We start from the raw sequence: 21,635 nt of genomic DNA on the forward strand, positions 1-21,635 counted from the left end.
TAAACTCGTACCTTGGAGCTAAACATCGAAAAAGTCATTCGCCAGTTACCAGTAGAAATGCTCGAACGAGTCATCCAAAATTGGACTCAATGGATGGACAATTGTGATTTAGTAGTTGATGCAGAAAATTGTTCGACTCAATTTGTCGCCTTCGTTTCACTCGTGTGAACACAATAAGCAATATCAAAAGAGTATCTGCCAATAATGCGCAACAGAAAAGTCCTCGTCTGAATGCAGTCTCGCAGATCGTCAAAAATCTTAGAAAAAATAATACAATTTTAAATAACTCAAACCTGCCAGTTATCGAATTTAACTTTGAATCGTAAACGTACTATAAAATATGTAACATTAAATTCAGCGTTACTTAAGTACCCTCATGAGAAGACATTAAACAAGAGCCTTGCGCGAATTTTCACAATTATGAATAATCATGTGATAAAATTACCTTGAGTAACTCATATCAATTCTGAACATTGTAGAGTGATGCAAATACATACATACTATATATTCAATTAAAATATCTAAAGTGCTTAAAAGAGAAAAAAGTTAAAACGCTGCTAAATAATTCACCGATCTTCCATCTGTGCCAGAAGAGGACTAAGTCAATTCCTCCTATGGCTATAGTAGATACATATGTATATATGTCTTAGTTATGAGTTTTAAAAACGTATTCTGTCATATATAAAAGCGTAAGAGCAGGAGAATGGCTGCGGGGAGCATAATATTCAAAGTAACCTAAAGTTACTCTTCGCTGAGTCGTTGCATCTGAGTGAAACAAGTCTAATAAAATTACTTTGTGAATTAACTGCGCTTGGCAACGCTACAAAATGTAGAGTATGTAAAGGAAAATAGCTCCCGGATACATATTAACAGCTTACATCAATTTTATAACGGCGCTTGTAGCTGCAGTGATGACGAAGATTACATAAACGAAGGATAGCAGTTGTAAGGACATAAAAGTAATAAGCACGAGGATTGCCCTACAATTACTTAGAAAGACGATACATTTATACGACAACTGCGTAGATGGAGAAGTCTAAATGCTAACATCTTAATCTCTTTATGGATTCTCTGAAATGATTTGTAATCTTTTGAAAATTTGTTGGCACAAAACTTTCACTGCTAAACACGAGCATTTGCCACTTGGAGTACCATTTGGTTCGAATTATATAATATTCGATTTCTACTGGAAAATATATGCTCCTTTGAAAAATATAATCTATATAAAAACTGCTGGATACAAATTAACAGCTAACACATAACAGCACTTGCAGCTGCAGCGGGAAATGAGGAAGTTTTCATTTATAAATTCCATTTTGATAATATTAAGTTGGTATAATATTCGGAATAAAACGTCTCGTATTCAATTGGCACCCGAACAGTTTAAAAATTGAAAACAAAAAAGGAATTCGTACAAATTCTGAAAAAACAAAGGACTTCCGACATAAGTATGTAGCTCACGCCAACCAAGAAATTTGTATTTGTTTTCTTAGGTTTGCTGAGAGTTTCCCAATTAAAATTTTTGTATCCCAAGCTAGCACTTCCTTTGAAGAAATTATGTTTTATTCTGCAATAAGAAGTAGAAACTGTATGGTTCCAACTGCAAAACCTTTTCGTACGTAGATGGCTTCACCATTAGGCACAAGACCTTAAACATTTTATGAATTGATGTGCAGGAAACCATATTAACTGAAACTAATAAATAATATAAAACACCCTTCTTTTATTAGAGATGAAATTCCTATGTCCTTTTCAATTGGGAAAAATTCAAAGAAGAAGAAAAAAAAAAACAATTTTCCAAGATAAAAATAAAAAGCCCAAAAATTTGATTTTTAGCTTTTCACATATATTTTGGGGATAAGTGAAAAAGGCGTTCAAACAAACATTGTAGATCTCTTCATTACCTACTAATTTAATAGATAACTTTTTTCTATAGCACACGTAGTTTTACCGGAAAGCTATATAAACTGATTTAACCTTAGCAAATTCAACCACACCCCTCCGCATCCTCTTCCGACATCAGATCAGCTTTAAATTAATTTTCCGTCTATTTCTATTACATTATCTTCCTTTCTAGGTTTATAGGTTTCGACTTCTCTGTGGAGTTTTTCACTTTTTACATTTTCAAAGTCTTTTGCATGACCTACTGTATAAATTTTTAAGCTTCTGCTATCAGATATAATCACAATACCAGTTGTTACTGCTTTATTACTACTATGAACAAAAATTAGTAAAATTTTGTTCATAACTTTTAAATTCTTAATGCAACCTTTAAAATCTATGTCGTCCTCTCACAGTAATACCACTTAGTCCCAATACACTTGTGCCAAGGTTTTGTTAATTCATATGTTTATAGAACTTGACACTATTTTCTAGTCGAGGATATTGAGTTATCCACGACACTTGATGGGCATGGGCATGAACAGATTTCGTACATCGGCGGGTGGAGCGACGAAGGGACGGACAGACAGGGAACTCGTCACAAACGGGTTCCACGGAGCGCACGTTTGAGTTTGCTGAATAGCCAGAAGTTACACGTAGCTAAATTAGATGAATACAGTGGCTGCGGCACGTTATTGATTGAAAATTTGGCGAAACACTCACTAAGTCTCAATGCAGTATTGTTGACAGTTTGGCCGGTCGGCAGGAATTCGGAGTAACTATACCTCGATAATCGAAAAAGACTGTAAACATAACCTTGATGTTTGATCTGCCTTGACATGGTCTTTTCGGCTTCAGCTCACCTCTGCCCAATATTCGGTCGATTGATCATTTATTTCCAGTAATAGTACATTTCATGACATCCTGGTAGTCGGAAAGTATTGTTGCAGAGATGTACACGCGACGCTGTTTTTCGAAAAAGATTAATGATTTTAGAAGGAACAAATGATCAAACCAAAATGGTTTTCACTGATCCTTCCGATATTCCAACGATGCCAGTAAGTTCTCTGACTGTTAATCGTCGATCCTCAAGCCCCAATTCCTTTATTTTATTGACGTGTTCATCATCAGTTGATGTTGATGGATTCGACATGGTTCGTTGTCAACGCGTTCGCGACCCTCTTTAAATAGTTTGCACTAATCAAAAACACTTGCTCGCGACAAACACATATTACCAAAAACGCTTTCCAATATTCTGAACCTTTCTATACCATAGATTTCATTCCGAACACAAAATTTAATGGAACTTCCTTGTTGAATAATTTCACTCATCATAAAAATCGCCGAATGCACTTTAAGTACTTCAGAAAAACAAGCGTTCACTAAACACTAATGATTATTTTGATCTGACATTTGGCACAGATGCCATTGAGAGTTTTACCCAGCTAGAAAGAAAATAATTCGACAAATGCGTTTTCGCGCGAAATTTAAATAAAAAGTCTTACTATTTTTTGCCCACAGTTGTTTTCCCTTCTTTTGTAAACTATAAAAATTGATGTTATAATAAAATGCTTTGCATTCTTGGTGACGATGTGTATGCATTTATCTGTAAGCAAAGACCGATTTGAATTTTTGAAAATAAGAAAATCTGAAAAATTATCTGTTTGGTAGATATAGTATGCTATAATTGTCTGGAATCTGGCTGATTCCAGCAAATAATCAGCACAATATCAAAATACAACTGTGTATTAAATTTCATTTGGATATGAATGTTCGTAGAACATTTTCCGCATTTGTGATTTTTCCATTTTTGGCGCCCTACTAATCGACCTGCTCTATTACCCATGCACTATAATTGGATGATAACATAATCATTATTAAGCCTTTAAATCCAGAAGCATCTGAAATTAATTCAAATCACTTAGAATGCTCATGTGCCTATAAAATGTACATATGTACATGTGTGAGAATGCTTTATTATCACAAACTCATACATATATAGGTATGTTTATTCATATATGTATATATATATATATATATATATATATATATATATATATATATCTGCTCGTATATTACACAAGAGGTAGTAGGAAAATGTTTTTAATTTGTTTGTCTTTAATCGCCCTTTTCTTCGCACTCAATTATGTGTTAATTGATGATCGAAAGTCCCATCGAATCACTCAAGCAACAGAGTCGATTCTCTATGGTTTTGTGTGCCTACATACAAATGCATACATACAAATGTTTGTGTAGGCAGATAAATATATGTATGTAAATATGTGAGAATTAATAAAATGTAAATATGCATACATGTGTAAGTATATATGTTTATAAAGCACACACATGCGTGAATAAATCTCCTTGCGCTGTCATCGATACTGACAACTATTGAACATATAATGTGCACTTTATTCTATATCCAAAAAGTTCCACTATTTTTAGGACCCACCTTCTATTTGCTCTCTGCTTTGCTTGAAATAAACATACATATGCACGCATATAAATATATGGAGACATATGTACAAACATACATATGAATATTATATTTAAAATGCCTCGTAAATCACATGCTGCTAACATCATTTAATCTAAATGAGCTTTTCCGTAGAAAACAAGCAGACTGCACATGCCAATGCCGCCAATAATGCCTTGAGAAATATAAGATACTCATGTACCTATTTGTATATTTGTACATACATACATACATATATTTAAGTGTTTGAGATATGTAGAAACTATAAAATGCAGCACTTATCTGTGGCAAAGATCTCGACCATTAAAAACAACACGCCACCATCAGTTAATACCCTGTCATACCTTTGTATGTGTGCGTGTGCATGTCTTCAAACACATTCACATACATACAAGTTTTTATAAAAACGATACACGCGCGTTTAGGCGTATGTAATGCATTCTTAAAACTTCAATAAAATAAAGAAACTGGAATATAATAAAGTGAGAGAGATTCAGTTCGCATCATTACCACTGTTTCCATACTTGTGTATGGTGATACTTACAAGCTTGTACAAGAGCGATGCCAGCAACTGGCCAACCTCGAATTAAGAGAACACAACGCTTCGAAAAGCGGCTGCGGCGAATTATGTAGAGTGCTTGAAGGGTGTTGCTAAACAATATATGAAACAAGAAAAAACGTTTACTTCGGCTGCACCGAAGCTGTAACACCCTTCACAAAGAAAAAAAAGTTCCATACAAGAACTTGACCTTGCTCGTTCAGTTTGTATGACAGCTTTATGATATACTATATGTTCACTTTTTGTAATGGCTGAAAACGAGTTAGTTCCAAGGAGTGGCAATTTCAGTTTGGGGCACAAGAAAAAATGAGAAGAAGCCAAATCTGGTGAATACGGTGGTTGATCCATAGTATTCATTGCGTTTTGGCCTAAAATTCGGTCACAATCGTACTCAGCTTTATCGGGATGAGTCGAGCAAGAATGCGCTTCATACCCAAAATATACAACAAAATCATTCGAACGGGCTCGCGACAGATGTCGAGCTCTCTTGCCATCTCTCTAACACTTGCCTGACAATTTCCAAGCACAATAAATTTCACTTTTTAATATTTTCATCGGTTGAAGAGGTCGATGTTCATCCAGAACGTGGACGTTCAACGATCTCTCGACCGTTTTGAAGGCTTTGTACCACTCGTAGGCTTATGTTTGTGATAGAACTAAATCACCGTAAACCTTTTCCAACATTCGCAACAATTCCACTTACGAAATTTTGTTGCAAATACAAAATTTGAGACAAATCCTTTGTTATAGATATTTTTATCAATTGTAAAAATCGCAACGCACTGCTGAGGTGTACCGACTTAAGCAGCCACTGTAAACAAACTGTTTGACAGATTGCGGTCATATTTAGCATAGTAATTAAGGACAGTCCTACCAACTTAGCAGAATAAATTTTTTGGAAATTACATTTACCCGGGAAATTTAATTACAATTTCCAGGCGCTTTTTTGTAAAAATATTTTTAGTTTAGGGTCTCCGACGCTTCTTTCTTAGTGTTACAAGCTTTGGGACAAACTTAATATATACTGTACAGGGTATAAATATTCACACACCTTCTTACCTATTTTAATATTTATATATGCACATAAGTAAGCATGTAAATAGTTGCTGACAGTTTCATAAGTTATTGCGTGCTGTGCGCCACTTCACTAGTAAGCATGTATTCATGTAAGTATATTTATGCACCCATTCTTGTATATGTATGTATGTATGTAGCCATACATGTGTGTGTAAAACACACAGTCTAAGGCAGTCGCAGTCATGAGGAACCACAAACAACTTCCAGCGATCACTCCGTCGGATTAGGCACCGGAAAATACATATCTACGATAAAAGTGGAAATCGGGCGAGACTGTGGGCAGTGGAGATGCTTCGATCTGGCTCGAATGCTTTGCTTATCTTTGACTGGTGCATTTAAAAATGTCTTAGATTTAATGTGACACCGCTGATATTACATAAAATATATACTTACACAACATACGACGGAGTAACCGAATAATATGGCTGTATAAATTAGGCATAGCACATGGCTGACTGGCGGCCGCTGTGCCTGTCTGTCTTGTGCTGTAAATGCATACAAAACTTTTAGTTAAATCGAATTTGATTATTAATTGATTTTAGTAAACATAAATAAAAGTCACCGCTATCAACAGGGTTCGGATGTTGATGAGCAAATGAGGTGTCAAAAGGTAGGTGAAATATTGAAAAAAAAGTCTTAAGAATTTTTTGACAATATTCATATTCTCATATGATGAAGCCCTTAACACAATGGGGGATTTGGGAAGCGGCCAAAAGTGGGGAGAAGGCGTAAAATAACACAAGCGCTCAAATTTCTTCATTGCAGCATTCACCGCAGGCCGAAGCAAGAAGTGAATATATTTAAGAAATATCGGTATACAATCATTTTTTCACTTGGATTTGGCTGGTTTTGGGATGAAAACTTTAAAATAACATGTCTTCAACTTCCAAGCAGGTTTCATCAAATTCCAAGCCATTATCTTACCACCACCGTATTTTGTAGTTGCAATAATTTTTGTGAATAAGTGTACGGTCTTGGCAATCTTTATATCGGCCACCGATTCATCTGAATGTGATCACTACTTGGGCCCAGTGAACAATTATTCTTCATTCATTAACCGAAATAATGTTTGTAATGTTCTATAATGGATTCGTCTGGTGATAGCCGCTCGAAAAGGCCGTACTCGCTAAGACGATTGAAAGTGTTTAAAAGAAGGAATCATTGGACGACGGTTCTAAGGGAAGTTGTTTGGTCTAGAGTATGTACATAGAACGCAGCAGATCTACTGAACTACTTGCTTAGCAAAAATTGTCTTGGTGCAATCGTAAGGTTTTTTGCTGGATATTGTCTAACAGACATTCATGCAGTAGGGCTAAAGATATAATTGTCAAAGTTGAATGGAGGAGGGATGAGGAAAGTTCTTTGATTGCCATTCACTTGGGTGGGACCTGAAAAGATTATTTTACATATGGCTCAAGTTGCTCACGACTTCCGGTCTTAGACCAAGTATCCTCTGGGTAGCCAAAGAACACCCGTTTGAAGTCTAGCTGAAATGAGAATGCGGACCATCCCTCACCAGTGTTATGCGCTGGGTTTGGGACCCGCCACGTAAAAACCTCTCAATGAAAATCAAACAACAGCCTGGGAAGAGCTCGACGAACAAAAACCAAACTCTATCAGTCACTCATTATTCCCGCCCTGCTATATGTTGCAGAGGCACGGACGATGACAATATCTGATGAGTCGACGTTACGAGTTTTCGAGGGAAAGATTATGGAAGATTTATGGCCCTTTGCAAATTGGTAACGGCGAATACCGCAGTCGATGGAACGATGGGCTGTATGAGATATATGACGACATTGACATATTTCTGCCTATTAAGAGACAGCGGCTATGCAGGCTAGGTCATGTCGTCCGAATGGATGAAAACACACCAGCTCTGAGAGTATTCGACGCAATACCCGCCGGTGGAAGCCAAGGAAAAGGAAGACCTACACTCCGTTGGAAAAACTAGTCGGAGAAGTACCTTGCTATACATGAAATCTTGCTAATTGAAGACAGCGAAAAGGAGGAACGATTGGCGCGCTGTTGTAAACTCGGTTATAACCGCGTAAGAGATGTCTATGCCAATACAGTTGACGAATAAAAGGTGCAAGATTTATTTCTGTTGACTCTGTTTTCAGAAAAAAATCCAAAAGGTCGACTATTTTTATTATAATCAGTTATATGCACAGGACATACTGTTAGTAGAGAGGGTCGTGACGAGATACTTATTTAATATCTCACAGGTTAACCGATATATGCGGTGTAAAGTCAACTGGAGGTTTGAAAATCTTTATATTAGCCATAGTAGGGCTAAGGGTAATATTGACCCGATTCTACACTACTCGGACAGAAAATATTTTCACCGAGTTCCAATAACATATTTTAGAGATTGACTGATATTTTCAGCTAAAGTTTTGGTATATGCATTGTGGACCACATTTTTTCCATTCATCAAAAGTCACAGATTAAGGAAATCAAAATAAATTGTGCTTTCTTAAATTGAATTAAGTATTTTCTTATGAAGTTCAGCTGGACTGATTGGCTACAGAAAACGCAATTTTATAAAATAGTTTTACAGTTACTCCTCCCTTAGAATGCACAAATTATATGTATTTACTATTTGCATATGAAGTTCGTTATACACACATACATACATACATACGTAGGAAATGCTAAGTTCCAATGCGTAACTAAAATTATGTAAATTTGTTTAGAAACTTCCTTTACACATTGGACATTTGAGCATTTGCATACTTATTGAGCACTGTTTTCGAACGCCCGGTGCTCACATTGTCCATAGTTGCATTCCCGCTTCTTCATCGGTGGTGCATGTATGTATTTGTACGTGATTGTCATGCTAATCGGACAACAATTTGGAAAGGTTGGCAAAATAATTTCGTATGAGATCACGCTATGGCTTTGATTTGGCTCACAATACGAATGTGCAATTAACACGGTTGTAAGGTCTCGCACAGCCATTCAACTCGCCAGTGTTGTATTCGGAACGCATGTGCGGCAACCCTTATGTGACCGTTGATTACCACAGTCCCCTTTCATTCAAACACAATTCAAAAACATAATATGAAAAGAAGTACGGCTGCGTCTGAAACACCAATAACAAAAACAACAAATTTCGCTGATTTAACAAGATAAATCGCATCAGTTTCCATCGGTTGAACCAAACAAATGCCAAACTGAGACACGTACATGTGTGGCTATGAGTGTGTGCAAGTTAAGGAAAAGCTCAAAAAGCTTATTCTAGACTCTGGAGTGCAATAAATTTTACTGGTGACGAGCGAAAAATTTTAAATGTGAACACAGTAAGCACTACTTCATACATACATATACAAACTTTGTAACCGGGCGGAACTTGCTCATGCGTATAAATTTATGCACATAGCGCAAGCATTTGACCTTCCATACATTTCGAAGCGAGTAAACGAACCCGAGAGAAAATGATTGCAACATTTTGTTAAAATAGCCGATACTTAAAATATACTCATCCCCAGCGCTAGAAAATATGGCAAAGTTCTTGAACCGCTTCTTATAAATCTCATATAACACAGAGAGGATACTATAAATACTTAGTAAATATAAGAGATCTGCTAAATGTCATTAATATTAATGGAGAAGACACCCAATTACCTACTTAGCAAAAACCTTGAGACAAAGTTTAACTTAACTTTTAATTTACAACTTGAACACTGAGTATAATTCATACATTTTACGGGAGAGGTTAGGTTAGGTTAAGTTATACTGTTCCGCTGTTACACCAAACATAGACCTACTCAGTAATGCTAGATGTAGGTTCAGTTTAGTTTTTATTTGTCATATATGTAGGTCGTTAATGCGTTTTGCGAACTTGAAATCTGATTTTGATATTTCATCTAGTCGTTCAAACTGCGAAGCTCCTAGATGTCTAAGACGAGTTATAAATAAAGCTGGACAGAAACATAATGGGGTTCAAGCGGCAGAGGTTGAATTAGTATTTTACTTCAAGAGTAAAAATAGAGGAGTCTATAAAATATCGTTTCGGTCGGCATTTAAAATGGGAAAGAGTAATATATACCCAGAATTTAAGAATTTTTCGTTCTGTATGACAATAAATCTTCAAACAGTGTCCAAAATAAGTTGTCAGTTAAATGGAGTTGAAATATTTGAAATACTACTCAAAAGCTTAATAATTCTTGCTGACCTTTCACTAACATACATACGTACATCAGAGACGATTGTTATATGATACTTCTGTAAACTTTTGTGTATTTATCTACGTTGAGGGCTTGTACAAACAACTGCAAGTATGACGGTAAGTGCGAACATGGGAACAAATAGAGTCCTTGTATGCTCTGGTCCATGAACACATATGTATGTATATGAGTGTATGCATGTTGAAACTCCTGGAATTTGGTTGTATGCATTTAAAGCTTGTCTATGCTATCAGAGCCAGAAACACCGCCACATTCTCGGTGATAAAGTGCTCCAAATGTCTGTTTCCTCTTACACCAGCGCCACCAACTGGAACTGTGTGGGTGTAGCGATCCAGACGTAGACAACGCATAATAACTCTTGCAACTCGGTATGTATGTGTACCTCAATCAGCCACCATAGTGCCGAGAGCGCGAGTATGCAGCAATACATTGCAACTCGTCAAGCTACGAACCGCATCAAGTGGAAAGCAAGAGAGAGAGAAGTCAAAATCATTTCTATAGTCATAGTACGGTTGTGAAGCTTGCAGCCCGAGAGTGATAGAATTCGTTGTGATTATAATGGTGAAAGCTGAAAACGGTTAACGAAACCGGAGTAGTAATGCATCAGCTGCGTAAATACAGAATAAACAATGTGCTTGACAGCAATAGTAGTAACGCTTGCAAGCACACTCCTGATATATGGTGCTTTGGTGTTATCACGCTCACGTATAAACCACGGGCATTTTGGAGTACATCCGCGGAATTCATTCTCGAAATGCAGCAAATTTCTGACAGCATGAGGCCAGCCTGGATTTAGATTTCCTAGCAACGGCATACTGTTGTCCTGCAGCTAATAATGGAATCGACGTGAAAAGTAGTACCGGCATTCTCTCTCAGATGGCAAAGTTTAAATTCGAATAAGCTCAACAATAAACACAAGCTTCTTTCACAAATAGATTAATTGAAAAAATATATATGTTTTAAAATTCAAACATTGTACAGTTTGTGTGATAAGTAGTTTGGCAAGTTGAAATATTTAGAGAGGCATTAATTGCTTCGAAGCTCGTTAGGTATATTTTAACTTTGCCTAAACAGGAACATATGTACACGGAGAGGGGAATTGTGTAACCATGCAATACTGCAATGGCCTTGCAATTGCCATATACTTTTGCAAGCGTGTTTACTGTAATAAATTTTTTAAGAAGAGATCTCACCAACTCAGAAGAAAGCTTATATCCGTTTTGCAGCAACACAATTTTCAAACTAGTTTTTGAGCAGTCCATGGCGAATCGCCAATTGATTCATATTCAAAATTTAAGAAGGTGGGCGGGGGGAATGGGGGCGTAAGATTTGTTTCGTCGAAAAAAGACCTTTTATCATGAAGTTTTTTGGAAAAAACTATTGCCGTAGGTTTATTTTACTTATTATTATATGAAAGTACAACATTTGAAGGATACTCAAAAAAAGTTTTATCGCAAAATAGCGAGGAATAACGATTTACATATGTATAAGCGATCTCTGCAGGCACCTCGAAAAGAAGTTTTTGTGCGGTGACCAGCCTACAGCATCACTGGATCATCTGAAACCAAAAAATCAAAATGCTTTCTTTAGTTTATTAGTTTATCTTTTAATTGACGTCGGTTTCCTTTTGATACCATTTTCAAGCCAAAATGACGATTTCAGACGAAAAAATCGACCTACATATTTGTTATTGTAAAATTCTAAGAAATTAAAATTTTTGGAAAAACTCGACGTCATTCGAGAGCTATATATATGTAGAATATTTGTACAAAATTTTAAAACGATCGATGCAGTAGTTTTTTCTGTAAGCTGGTCACCGACTTTAAAAATGACATATTTGGGAAAATCGATTCAAAGTTTTTACCGCTCAGCGCAGGTAGCTGGAAGGTACCGTTATTCAACCTGCTGAAACTTCGTTAGTTTTTCTCCGAATGACCTAAGACTTTAACACAATATTCTTGAGATGTTGATGGTTGAGAAAAAATAAAATAAAAAAAATATTGTCAAACCTTACAAGGCGGCCTGACGAAGGTATTTTAACTGATCTAACTTATTTTTATTTTTAATTTTATTTTATTTTAACTGAACTGTTAACTGAGCTGATTATTATACACAAATGTTTGATTCAAATCGAAAATTATAGAGTGTTTGTCAATTTTCAGAGCCAAATTTGTTTTTTTTTAGAATATATCTTGGAATTTTTTGCAGCCGTTATGTTTTATATGTATACTGGGAAATCCGGTCACGCGTTTCTGTGGTATACATTTTATACTATTATTCATATAATAAACTATTCAATACAGTGAAAATTTTAATAATAAAGATGTCCGATTAATAGAGCGTCCATTCAATAGAGCTTTCACTATATTCTTTATTTATGAATTGTTTTTACTATCCTATCTTCTAAGTTCCTTCGAACTGGACACAGTGTGCTACATTTAACTAAAATCGGTTCAGTAGTTTAGGAGTCCATGGCGGACACATACTTTTTACATATAAAGATATTATTATAAATTTACTCCAAAAATTCCTCAAGAGTAGAGCAGACGTTCCATTGCCCGACCATGAAGAAGTTCGAATAGCAATTACCCGCCTGAAGAACAACAACGCGGCGAGGGCAGATGGATTACCGGCCGAGCTATTCAAACACGGCGGCGAAGTACTGATAAGGAGCATGCATCAGCTTCTTTGTAAAATATGGTCGGACGAAAGCTTGCCCAACGATTGGAAGTGTGCTATGCCCAATCCATAAAAACGGAGACCCCACAATCTGCGCCAACTACCGTGGAATAAGCCTCCTCAACATCGCATATAAGGTTCTATCGAGCGTATTGTGTGAAAGATTAAAGCCCACCGTCAACAAACTGATTGGACTTTATCAGTGTGGCTTTAGACCTGGCAAATCAATAACCGACCAGATATTCATCATGCGCCAAATCTTGGAAAAGACCCGTGAAAGGAGAATCGACACACACCACCTCTTCGTCGATTTCAAAGCTGCTTTCGACAGCACGAAAAGGAGCTGCCTTTATTCCGCGATGTCTGAATTTGGTATCCCCACAAAACTAATACGGCTGTGTAAACTGACGTTGAGCAACACCAAAAGCTCCGTCAGGATCGGAAAGGACCTCTCCGAGCCGTTCGATACCAAACGAGGTTTCAGACAAAGCGACTCCCTGTCGTCCCACTTCTTCTTCTGGAGAAAATAATTCGAGCTGCAGAACTTAATCGAGCAGGTACAATATTTTATAAGACTGTACAGCTGCTGGCGTATGCCGATGATATTGATATAGAAACGACTGGCGCGCTGTTGTTAACTCGGCTATAATCGCGTAAGCGGTGTCTACGCCGATAAAGAAGAATATTCCAAAAAGAAAATTTACACCGTGGCTTCTATCTGTATTTTCTTAACCAACTATTTGAGAATGTCGGATATGCTTTTTCATTACAACTCACACATCTTCTAAATAAAGTTATTAAATTTACTGGTTCTTTTTACTGTTGGGTAACGGAAAGTTTCTCCGCCTTACAGTTTTTTTGTTTGATGAGCTTAGATTTCTGACGATAAATGTCTCGTACTATTCGCTTGACTAAAAGAAGAGACCGCATTTGTGGAGCAGTAAATTTCCTATGAAACTATCTATTAAAATTTTTTTCATTGTTTATAAAATTTTTAAGAAAAAATGGTTTGTCCTACAATAATCAAATTTCAACCGTTAATATCTTCCAAACGGATAGGTTTACCAAAAAATCGCATTAATAAAATAATTTCCATCTAATTGCATTCAAAACTCTTGTTTATGTCATTTATAGAACTCTAAATTAATAAGAGAACAATGTCAAGCCAGTTAGTAATCAAAATGAAAGTAGTAAGGAAGGGCTTGTGTAATCGAACTTCTTGTAATTTCTTCAAAATTGTGATATTGTATGTATGGCGAGTAGATGTGGTGCGAGCTCAACCCTTTCGATTAACGGAATTTTGTGGGCATGGCAATGATCCGATTTCGCTCATCTGCAGTGCTAATTTATACCAAGCTTCATCGAGATATCTTATTTTTTACTGAAGTCGCTTGCACCTTATCATAATTTATATATGTAATTAACTGTATATACATACATATGTATGTATGTGTCTATTAGTTTTAGGTTAATTTAATATAGAACAGAACAAACTTTGGCATAAAAATATGCTATTACTCTGGGAATAGACAATCTCATTCATTTTTTGTGGAAACTTTTGGTTCTCAAGTTGAGCCCTGACCGCCGTTGCAACCAAGCAAATCATTCTTGGCGTGCATTACAATTCAGCAGTTATTTAATTATCATTGCCGACAGTTGATGATGTCATCTTGTTAATTAGTAAGCCCATAAATGTGGAAATAATCAATAAAAGAATACAATCAGATGGCAATTGGTCTAATTTGAAGCCCAAAAAAGAGAAAATATACTTAACGAAGTTAAGTGCCTAATGTTGAAAGAAGTAATTTCAATTCACTTTTAAATTGCACAATTAAGGTTATCTATGTTGCACAAAGGGTTAATATATCGAACACAAAGAACTGTTAGTCACTAGTTCTTAACATTCATTAATAAAGTTCCACAAAGCAATGCCCTCTTTACACTCTTACAACATATTGCAACAGAGTTTATTGACACCTCAAACTAATCGAGATTGATCGTTTGCCCGCCTGGGCAAGCGTGGAAAAATTGAGATATCTCGATGGCACACATGTTCCTGGGTACCATAATAAGATCAATTGTATAGATGAGTGTTAGTCGAAAACCTGTAAAATGTCATTTCTAAGCCGCAAATTAAGTTACAAATCCGTAATTTGGTACAAAGTGTCGCAATAGGGAGATCATCTGAGTTTCGAAAATCTTAAAATAAATTTATTGGTCGAACCAGGTCTTCTACCGCGGTGAGTTTTCGTTGCCATCACACGCATTCAAAGAATGTGTGGTCAGCGTCGTCTTCTGTCGCGTCATTCTGTGGAGGTACTTTTGGAAGTAAGCTGAGTTGACTAAAAGTCGACTTCTCCAAGTTTACAGCTTGTCTATAAGTTTAGGTCTTTTATTAGTCTGGCTGTCCATCTGCCTCGACTCTCATTCTCCCATTTTCTTTGTCATATTGTTGTTGCATCTGCCTTTATGTGCTCTGTTGCGGTCTGGTTACTTTTGGATTTTTTTTTTAGCTCCCACTGCTTTTCCTTTTCGTATGCCATAAGGTCAATTGGGGCATTACCGCTTATAATTAATATTGCATCACCTGACACTGTTCGGTAGGCTAATGTAACTCTGAGGGTTACATTGCGGTTACACCGGCCACTATCTTACGACGATTTTTCTTTTTAAGCACATCTGCCCAGATTTCTACACTTTCAATGACGCATTTTATAGCTTTAGAGTTGATCTTCCGGATCTATAGTCGTGTTGTCTAGAGGAGAGTCCTTCAGCTTCGTCGAGTTTGGGTTTAAGTAGCCTTTCATAGAGCTTTCCAGCAGTGCCAGGCCTGCATAGTGAACAGTATGCTGATGGCAAGTTGGGATCTCCTTTTCCCATACTGATTAGCACCAGCCGTTGCTTTTTCCGGGTATATTCCGTCTTCAAGGCAGGCGTTGTACATATTCATTAGTACTGCCAGTCGCTCTGCAGTGATTATTTTCAGGGTTTCTGCTGGGATTACGTCCAGGCCGGGTGATTTGTTGGTCTTGAGCTTGCTAGTGGTTAGTTGCACCTCTTTGAGGGTGAACTGGGGGATTTGCGAAAGTCTTACAATCTATTCTGGATCGGTAGGCTTTTTTTCACGTGTGGGGAAGAGTGCGCTTACGATGTGATTTATTTTGGCAGCTATTAAGACAGATGGCTTTGCTCGAACACCGAGTTTCTTCCTTACTATTTTATACCCAGGCCCCAGGAGTTTTTTGTAAACGTCCTCGCATAGTTCGTCCCATTATTTCTTTTTGCTATCAACGATTGCATGCTTCAGCTCCTTTTTTGCTGCATGATATTGCTGGCTTTTCGGGATGTGGCTCCTTTGCGACTATGCATATTTAGTTTTGGAATGACATATTGTACTTTCGGAAATCAATTCGAAACGTTTTCCTGATCTGTTTGGGATACAAAATTCTATATCTTACTTCATTATTTTGAGTATATAAACTATAATACTAGTATGTGATCTCTCCAAAGTAAATCTATTTACGCAAAAATATATGAGTCCCAAGAGGAAACTTAATTTAAAAAAACAAGAAAACAGGAACGGTTGAACCGGTTTTTATAATATTTTTCACAAAAAAAAAACATATTCCATAAAAGCACTAAATTCTGTTCATTCCGTCTGTACGGCAGCTATATGCTAGTGGTCCGTTATTAGCGGTTTCGACAAATTATCTGCTTCTTGGAAAGAAAGGAACGTGTCCAAAATTTAAGATTTAGTTCGTAGTTAGCTTATATACAGACAAGCGGATCTGCAGATGGATTTGACTAAATCGACCTCACCATGCTGATCATTTATATAAAGTTTATAGAATCTCTGACGTTACTTTTCGGGTGTTACAAAACGACACCCTTCTGCACAGAGCATAATGAATGTGATGGAGACGACTAATCCAGTGCCTTAATTTCAATATAAATTTGTTAGAGGAAAACGAAATGAGATTGAGGAACAATTACCGCAGGCTAAACAAACAACAGTGTCTGGTACCACTGGATGTCGATTGCCGTTGTAGGAATAAATATTGGCACTATATTCAACCGAAACCAACGAGCATACTCATCCACCAGATAGTAACATACATACATAAGTATGTACATGCGCACGAGCTGAATTCGCCTAAAAGATAAGTGAAGTGTTCTGACGCCTGCCAGGCAATAAAAGGCATCCCAAACTCAACAATAGATTTTTTCGTTAAATGACAAAACCTGCAGGGTCCGTTTTCTTCCACTGTATGGAGGAAGTCGTGTTTTTATTCATATTCGCTAGTCTTCTTATATCCCCCCAAGTCAAAGCTAACATCTTGTACCGTCGACACTTCTACGCGCACATTCATGAATACCGACGAATTCAAGTTGATGTCAAGTTAGTGCGTGTACTTAAACATCAAAATGTCAGTCAATGTCATTAAATGACTTTTTTATTGAGCCTAATAGTGTGTATGTGCCTGAAATATCTTAGAAATACTTTAGTGACGGCGGATAGTTGGTCTCAATTGTCACGGTGAAGAAGGCAGAGTAGCTGTCTGCTTTGCGAGGCATGCGTATGTGAATGCATCTAACAGTAAAACTCTGGCTTCTGCTCGCACTCCAGATAAGTATGTCTATACTCGCCCAACATGTTGCTACAGTGTATAATAGTTTTGTCCACCTATCGGGTGTTCGCCATATCTAAATCTTTTCGATATATGTATATAAACTTGTATAGTTATATAATAAAATAAACTTGGCACACAGCATCCCCGTAAGAGAGAGAGAGGGCATCTTCGGCGTAGTCCTTTTTATACCCTGAACAGGGTATATTAAGTTTGTCACGAAGTTTGTAACACCCAGAAGGAAGCGTCGGAGACCCCATAAAGTATATATATGTATATATTTAGCCATAACCGTCTGTCTGTCCGTCTTTATATATACGAACTGGTCCCTCAGTTTTTAAGATATCGTTTTGAAATTTTGCAAATGTCTTTTTTTTTCTACAAGAAGCTGCTCATTTGTCGGAACTGCTGATATCGGACCACTATAACATAAACTGAACGATCGGAATCAAGTTCTAGTATGGAAAACTTTTACATTTGACAATGTAGATACATTATTTTCAAACATTACACTGACATTTTGATGTTACAATTTGAAAATGAACGATATTCCAACTGACACAATTTTAAAGGGTGATCCATTTCGAAGTTCTCTACTCTTTTAAAGAAAAAAACACAGAAATTTGGAATGTTTCTATCATTCGAAAGAGCATTCTTTGACATTTATTTTCTGAAGATTATTTCTTTCAAATCTTGGGCTCGGCTACGTCTGAGATCATACATCCATTGAGTCCAATTTTCGATGGCTCGTTCGAGCATTTCGATTGATAACTGGCGAATGGCACGCGTGATGTTTTGCTTCAAGGCCTGAATTGAAGCGGGATTGTCCGCACAAGCTATAGACTTTACATATCCCCAAAGGTCTAAGAGCCAATCGAGCCGCCCAAAATGTGATTTTATCTGCTCACCGAAGTGTTCATTCAATGAGTCCATTGATTAATGTAATGTGTGGTAAGTTGAGTCGTCTTCTTAAAAGTCGCCGACACCGTGAGCTTCAATTTCAGGCATCCAATAGTCGGTTATCGTGGCGCGATAACGGTCGCCAAATGTGCCAATTTTGCTTCTTTAAAAAACCATTTAGTCAGAAATGGACCTCTTCGCCGAGTAACATTTCAAGAGCCCATAAAATGAATCAATGTCGTTGAAAAAGGTCGAGATCGGTCGAATATTATGCAATAATGAATGTTAGGTCTCAAGATGGCTGATGGTGTTGCGAATAATACGCTCAGTAGGCCTATCATGAACGATTTGTAAACGTAATCTGTCAAAAAAAGTACATCTACTTGTATCACCCGTTAAATGCCAAGATTTGATGAAATCGGTTCGGATGTAGCCTCACACCCATACTCTCAAAATAATGATTTTAGAAGAATATGGAAATATTTAAGTGAAGTGAACCTGTTTTCTAGGCCATAATATGGTTCAGCGTTAAATACAAAAGAACTCGGTCCATACTTTTATTCAGTCCCATGAACCAAAATTTAATTACTTCCATAACTAGCTTTAAGTAACTTAAAGTTAACTTCAGTCAATTAAAAAAATGTCAATTCAAGCGAATAATTTGCCTTGCGTACGCGTAATAAGGCCTGGCAAGGCATGTTGACTTAAACATTTTACGGTTGGTATGACTATTACTCCATGACTTCCTTTCATTATTATTACGTCTACTAACAAATTTAATAAAGGTGGCACATGTTGCAGATAAAATTTGCGCACTGGATGAATAAGCAGAGCAAATTGTTGCTCGGAATTTATAAACTGTGTGTATTATGTCAAGTGCCGCCTTCATTTGACGAAAGTGAAAAGACTTTGTCACTTTTTCTTTTATTCTTTTCTCACTTAAATATTTTCGACGCGTACGTACGAGTATTATAGGCGGTTTTGTTGTTCAATTAGTGCACACGCCGTGCCGATTTGACATTAAGGTGCTACAAAATGATTTGGCAGCAGTACGGTTGGTTGTATTTTGAGTGGGTGACCCTAATACATGCAGAGATGCTGCACACTCCACGACTTACGTCGATGACAATGACAGCAGTAAACTCAAATAAAGGAATTGTTTATACGTCTCACCCCCCACAGCTCTAATCGCGGCACTTGTGATTCATAAATAAAATAAATATTTGCCAAACACTCGAGTTAATCAAATATTTATGAAGTCACAGCCTGAATATATAATGAACAATTTCTGATGTGTTAGAGATTCACACATTTTTGAATCTGTATCATCATTTGCTTAGATTTAAATAACGGGAGTTTCTTTAGACGTGTGGTTTTCCGTGATGCCATACTTTTTTCGGAGTTGGTCTTTTCGACAGCTATGACTTGGTTTATACTCAGTTTGGTTTGTCATTTCATAATAAACAGACTTACTACGAAAGAACGTTTGTAAATCGCGCAAATGTATTGACAAAATAATGGTTTGGTTCCAAAGCCCAATATTCGGTCGATAAAAACGCAAAGCAGAGTTCGTAATTCGAACACATTTGCTATAGTGAAAAATGTGCATCTTCAGAATCAGCTATTGCTGCTGTGGAAGAGAATACCGAAGAAGAATCGAATGAGTCTATTCGCCTTCACGCACAACTGAAATTGAAGTCGAACGTTTGATGAATGAAACGACTACCGATTCTGCTTTTCACAAGAAAACTTTGTTCGGTGATGAAAATTACTTTTTTTTAATAATTAAAATTGTCGCATTAGGAGTTGATGAAGATGAGCTTTAGTTCCAACAAGACGGAGCCAGATACATGTTATGTGAAATTGTTTGTCTACGAAGATAAGTTGGAGAAGATGACGTTTTGGCCACAATTTATGCAAAAAGTAGAGGAAAATTCGGACTCTTGGCTGTAATTCATTCGAGCCAGCCGCGGAGGTAACTTACCTGAAATCCTTTTTCATAAAGAAAAATAAACTAAATGAAACTAAACTAACACCATTTATAAGTTTTATGGATGCATGTGTTTGTTAATGTACATATATCTTTTATGAGACAAGACCGATAAGTTGACATTTTTTTACTTCTAAATATACTCATTTGCATAGGGCACAAGAATTCTAAATTACTGATTTTCTTGTTCATTCATAAATTAAATTTCTTAAATTTATTTATCCGTATCAAATGTTGTAAATTTGGCACTACTGATCAAATTGAAGTATTTTTATACAGTGTGCGTCAAGAGTCTACGTACGACCCATATATATATATTTGATGTCTTGCTGAATGTAAGAGTAATAGGGAAAAAGTAATAATGAAGTTTTGCTTGAATTACATTTGCCACAATGGCTCCTCGAAAGAAAATGTCAACTGAAGTGCTAAACCTGGTTGTAACATTTTATGATACCATCGAAACTACTAAGTTTAGCTAAATCAACAGTTCAAACCATATTTGAAAACTGTAGAAAAAAAGTGTTAAACCACCGACTGTTCGACTGCAGAGCTGCCTCTTTTATTTTAAAAGTATTAAATAATAACCCACAAATTCATCCCACTAAGTTAGCCACGGAACTAGCAGAGCGATGAGAGAAAATTCTTTATTCCAGCACAGTTGAAAGAGCTTTAAATAATAAGCAGAACTCTAAGCAGGAAACCCCTAAGGTTAGGTTGGGTTAATCACGCATATACCAGTTTTGGGCCCTTGCGATACCAGATGGAGTTCCATGAGGGGTAGTCTTGTTTTAGGATGCCTGCGCTTGATGCTAATTTCTACAGACTCTGCGGCCTCTTTATCGATACCTTCTCCAGTGTATCATACTGTGGTAACCCAAGTTGCTTACTTGCCATTGCAGGACAAGTGCATTGTTTCCCTGGTGTCTTGCTCTATACATTTCCTTCAGTCTTCTCGATCTTTCAGCCCCATTCTGCAGGTATGTTAGCCATACACCATCCTTGGCAATCTCGTCCACTATTTTATTGCTCTCAATGCCTTTGTTGCCTGGCACTCAGTAGAAGTGAAGTTGCTTGGTTCTGGCAACACTTTCCATTGCTGCCCTGCTTCCCAAGACACTTCTGGCCGATATGCGATACGAGTTTAGTGCCTTTATTGCTGCTTGGCTGTCTATGTAGATGTTGACTCTGGAATTGCCTGCCCCCTTATAAATGAAAAGAACCGGAAAATCGCATGGAATTTGTTCACAAGTTA

General features: G+C 36.9%; 1 protein-coding gene across 4 annotated transcripts in view; it reads right to left on the reverse strand.

The window, feature by feature from the left end:
• LOC120776591 (MOXD1 homolog 2) overlaps positions 1-21,635 on the reverse strand; it is a 124,147-nt gene that overhangs the window by 74,705 nt on the left and 27,807 nt on the right. The window lies entirely within an intron of this gene.

The sequence above is a fragment of the Bactrocera tryoni genome, chromosome 5 (genome assembly GCF_016617805.1).
Source record: "Bactrocera tryoni isolate S06 chromosome 5, CSIRO_BtryS06_freeze2, whole genome shotgun sequence".
NCBI classification, from domain to species: Eukaryota; Metazoa; Arthropoda; class Insecta; order Diptera; family Tephritidae; genus Bactrocera; species Bactrocera tryoni.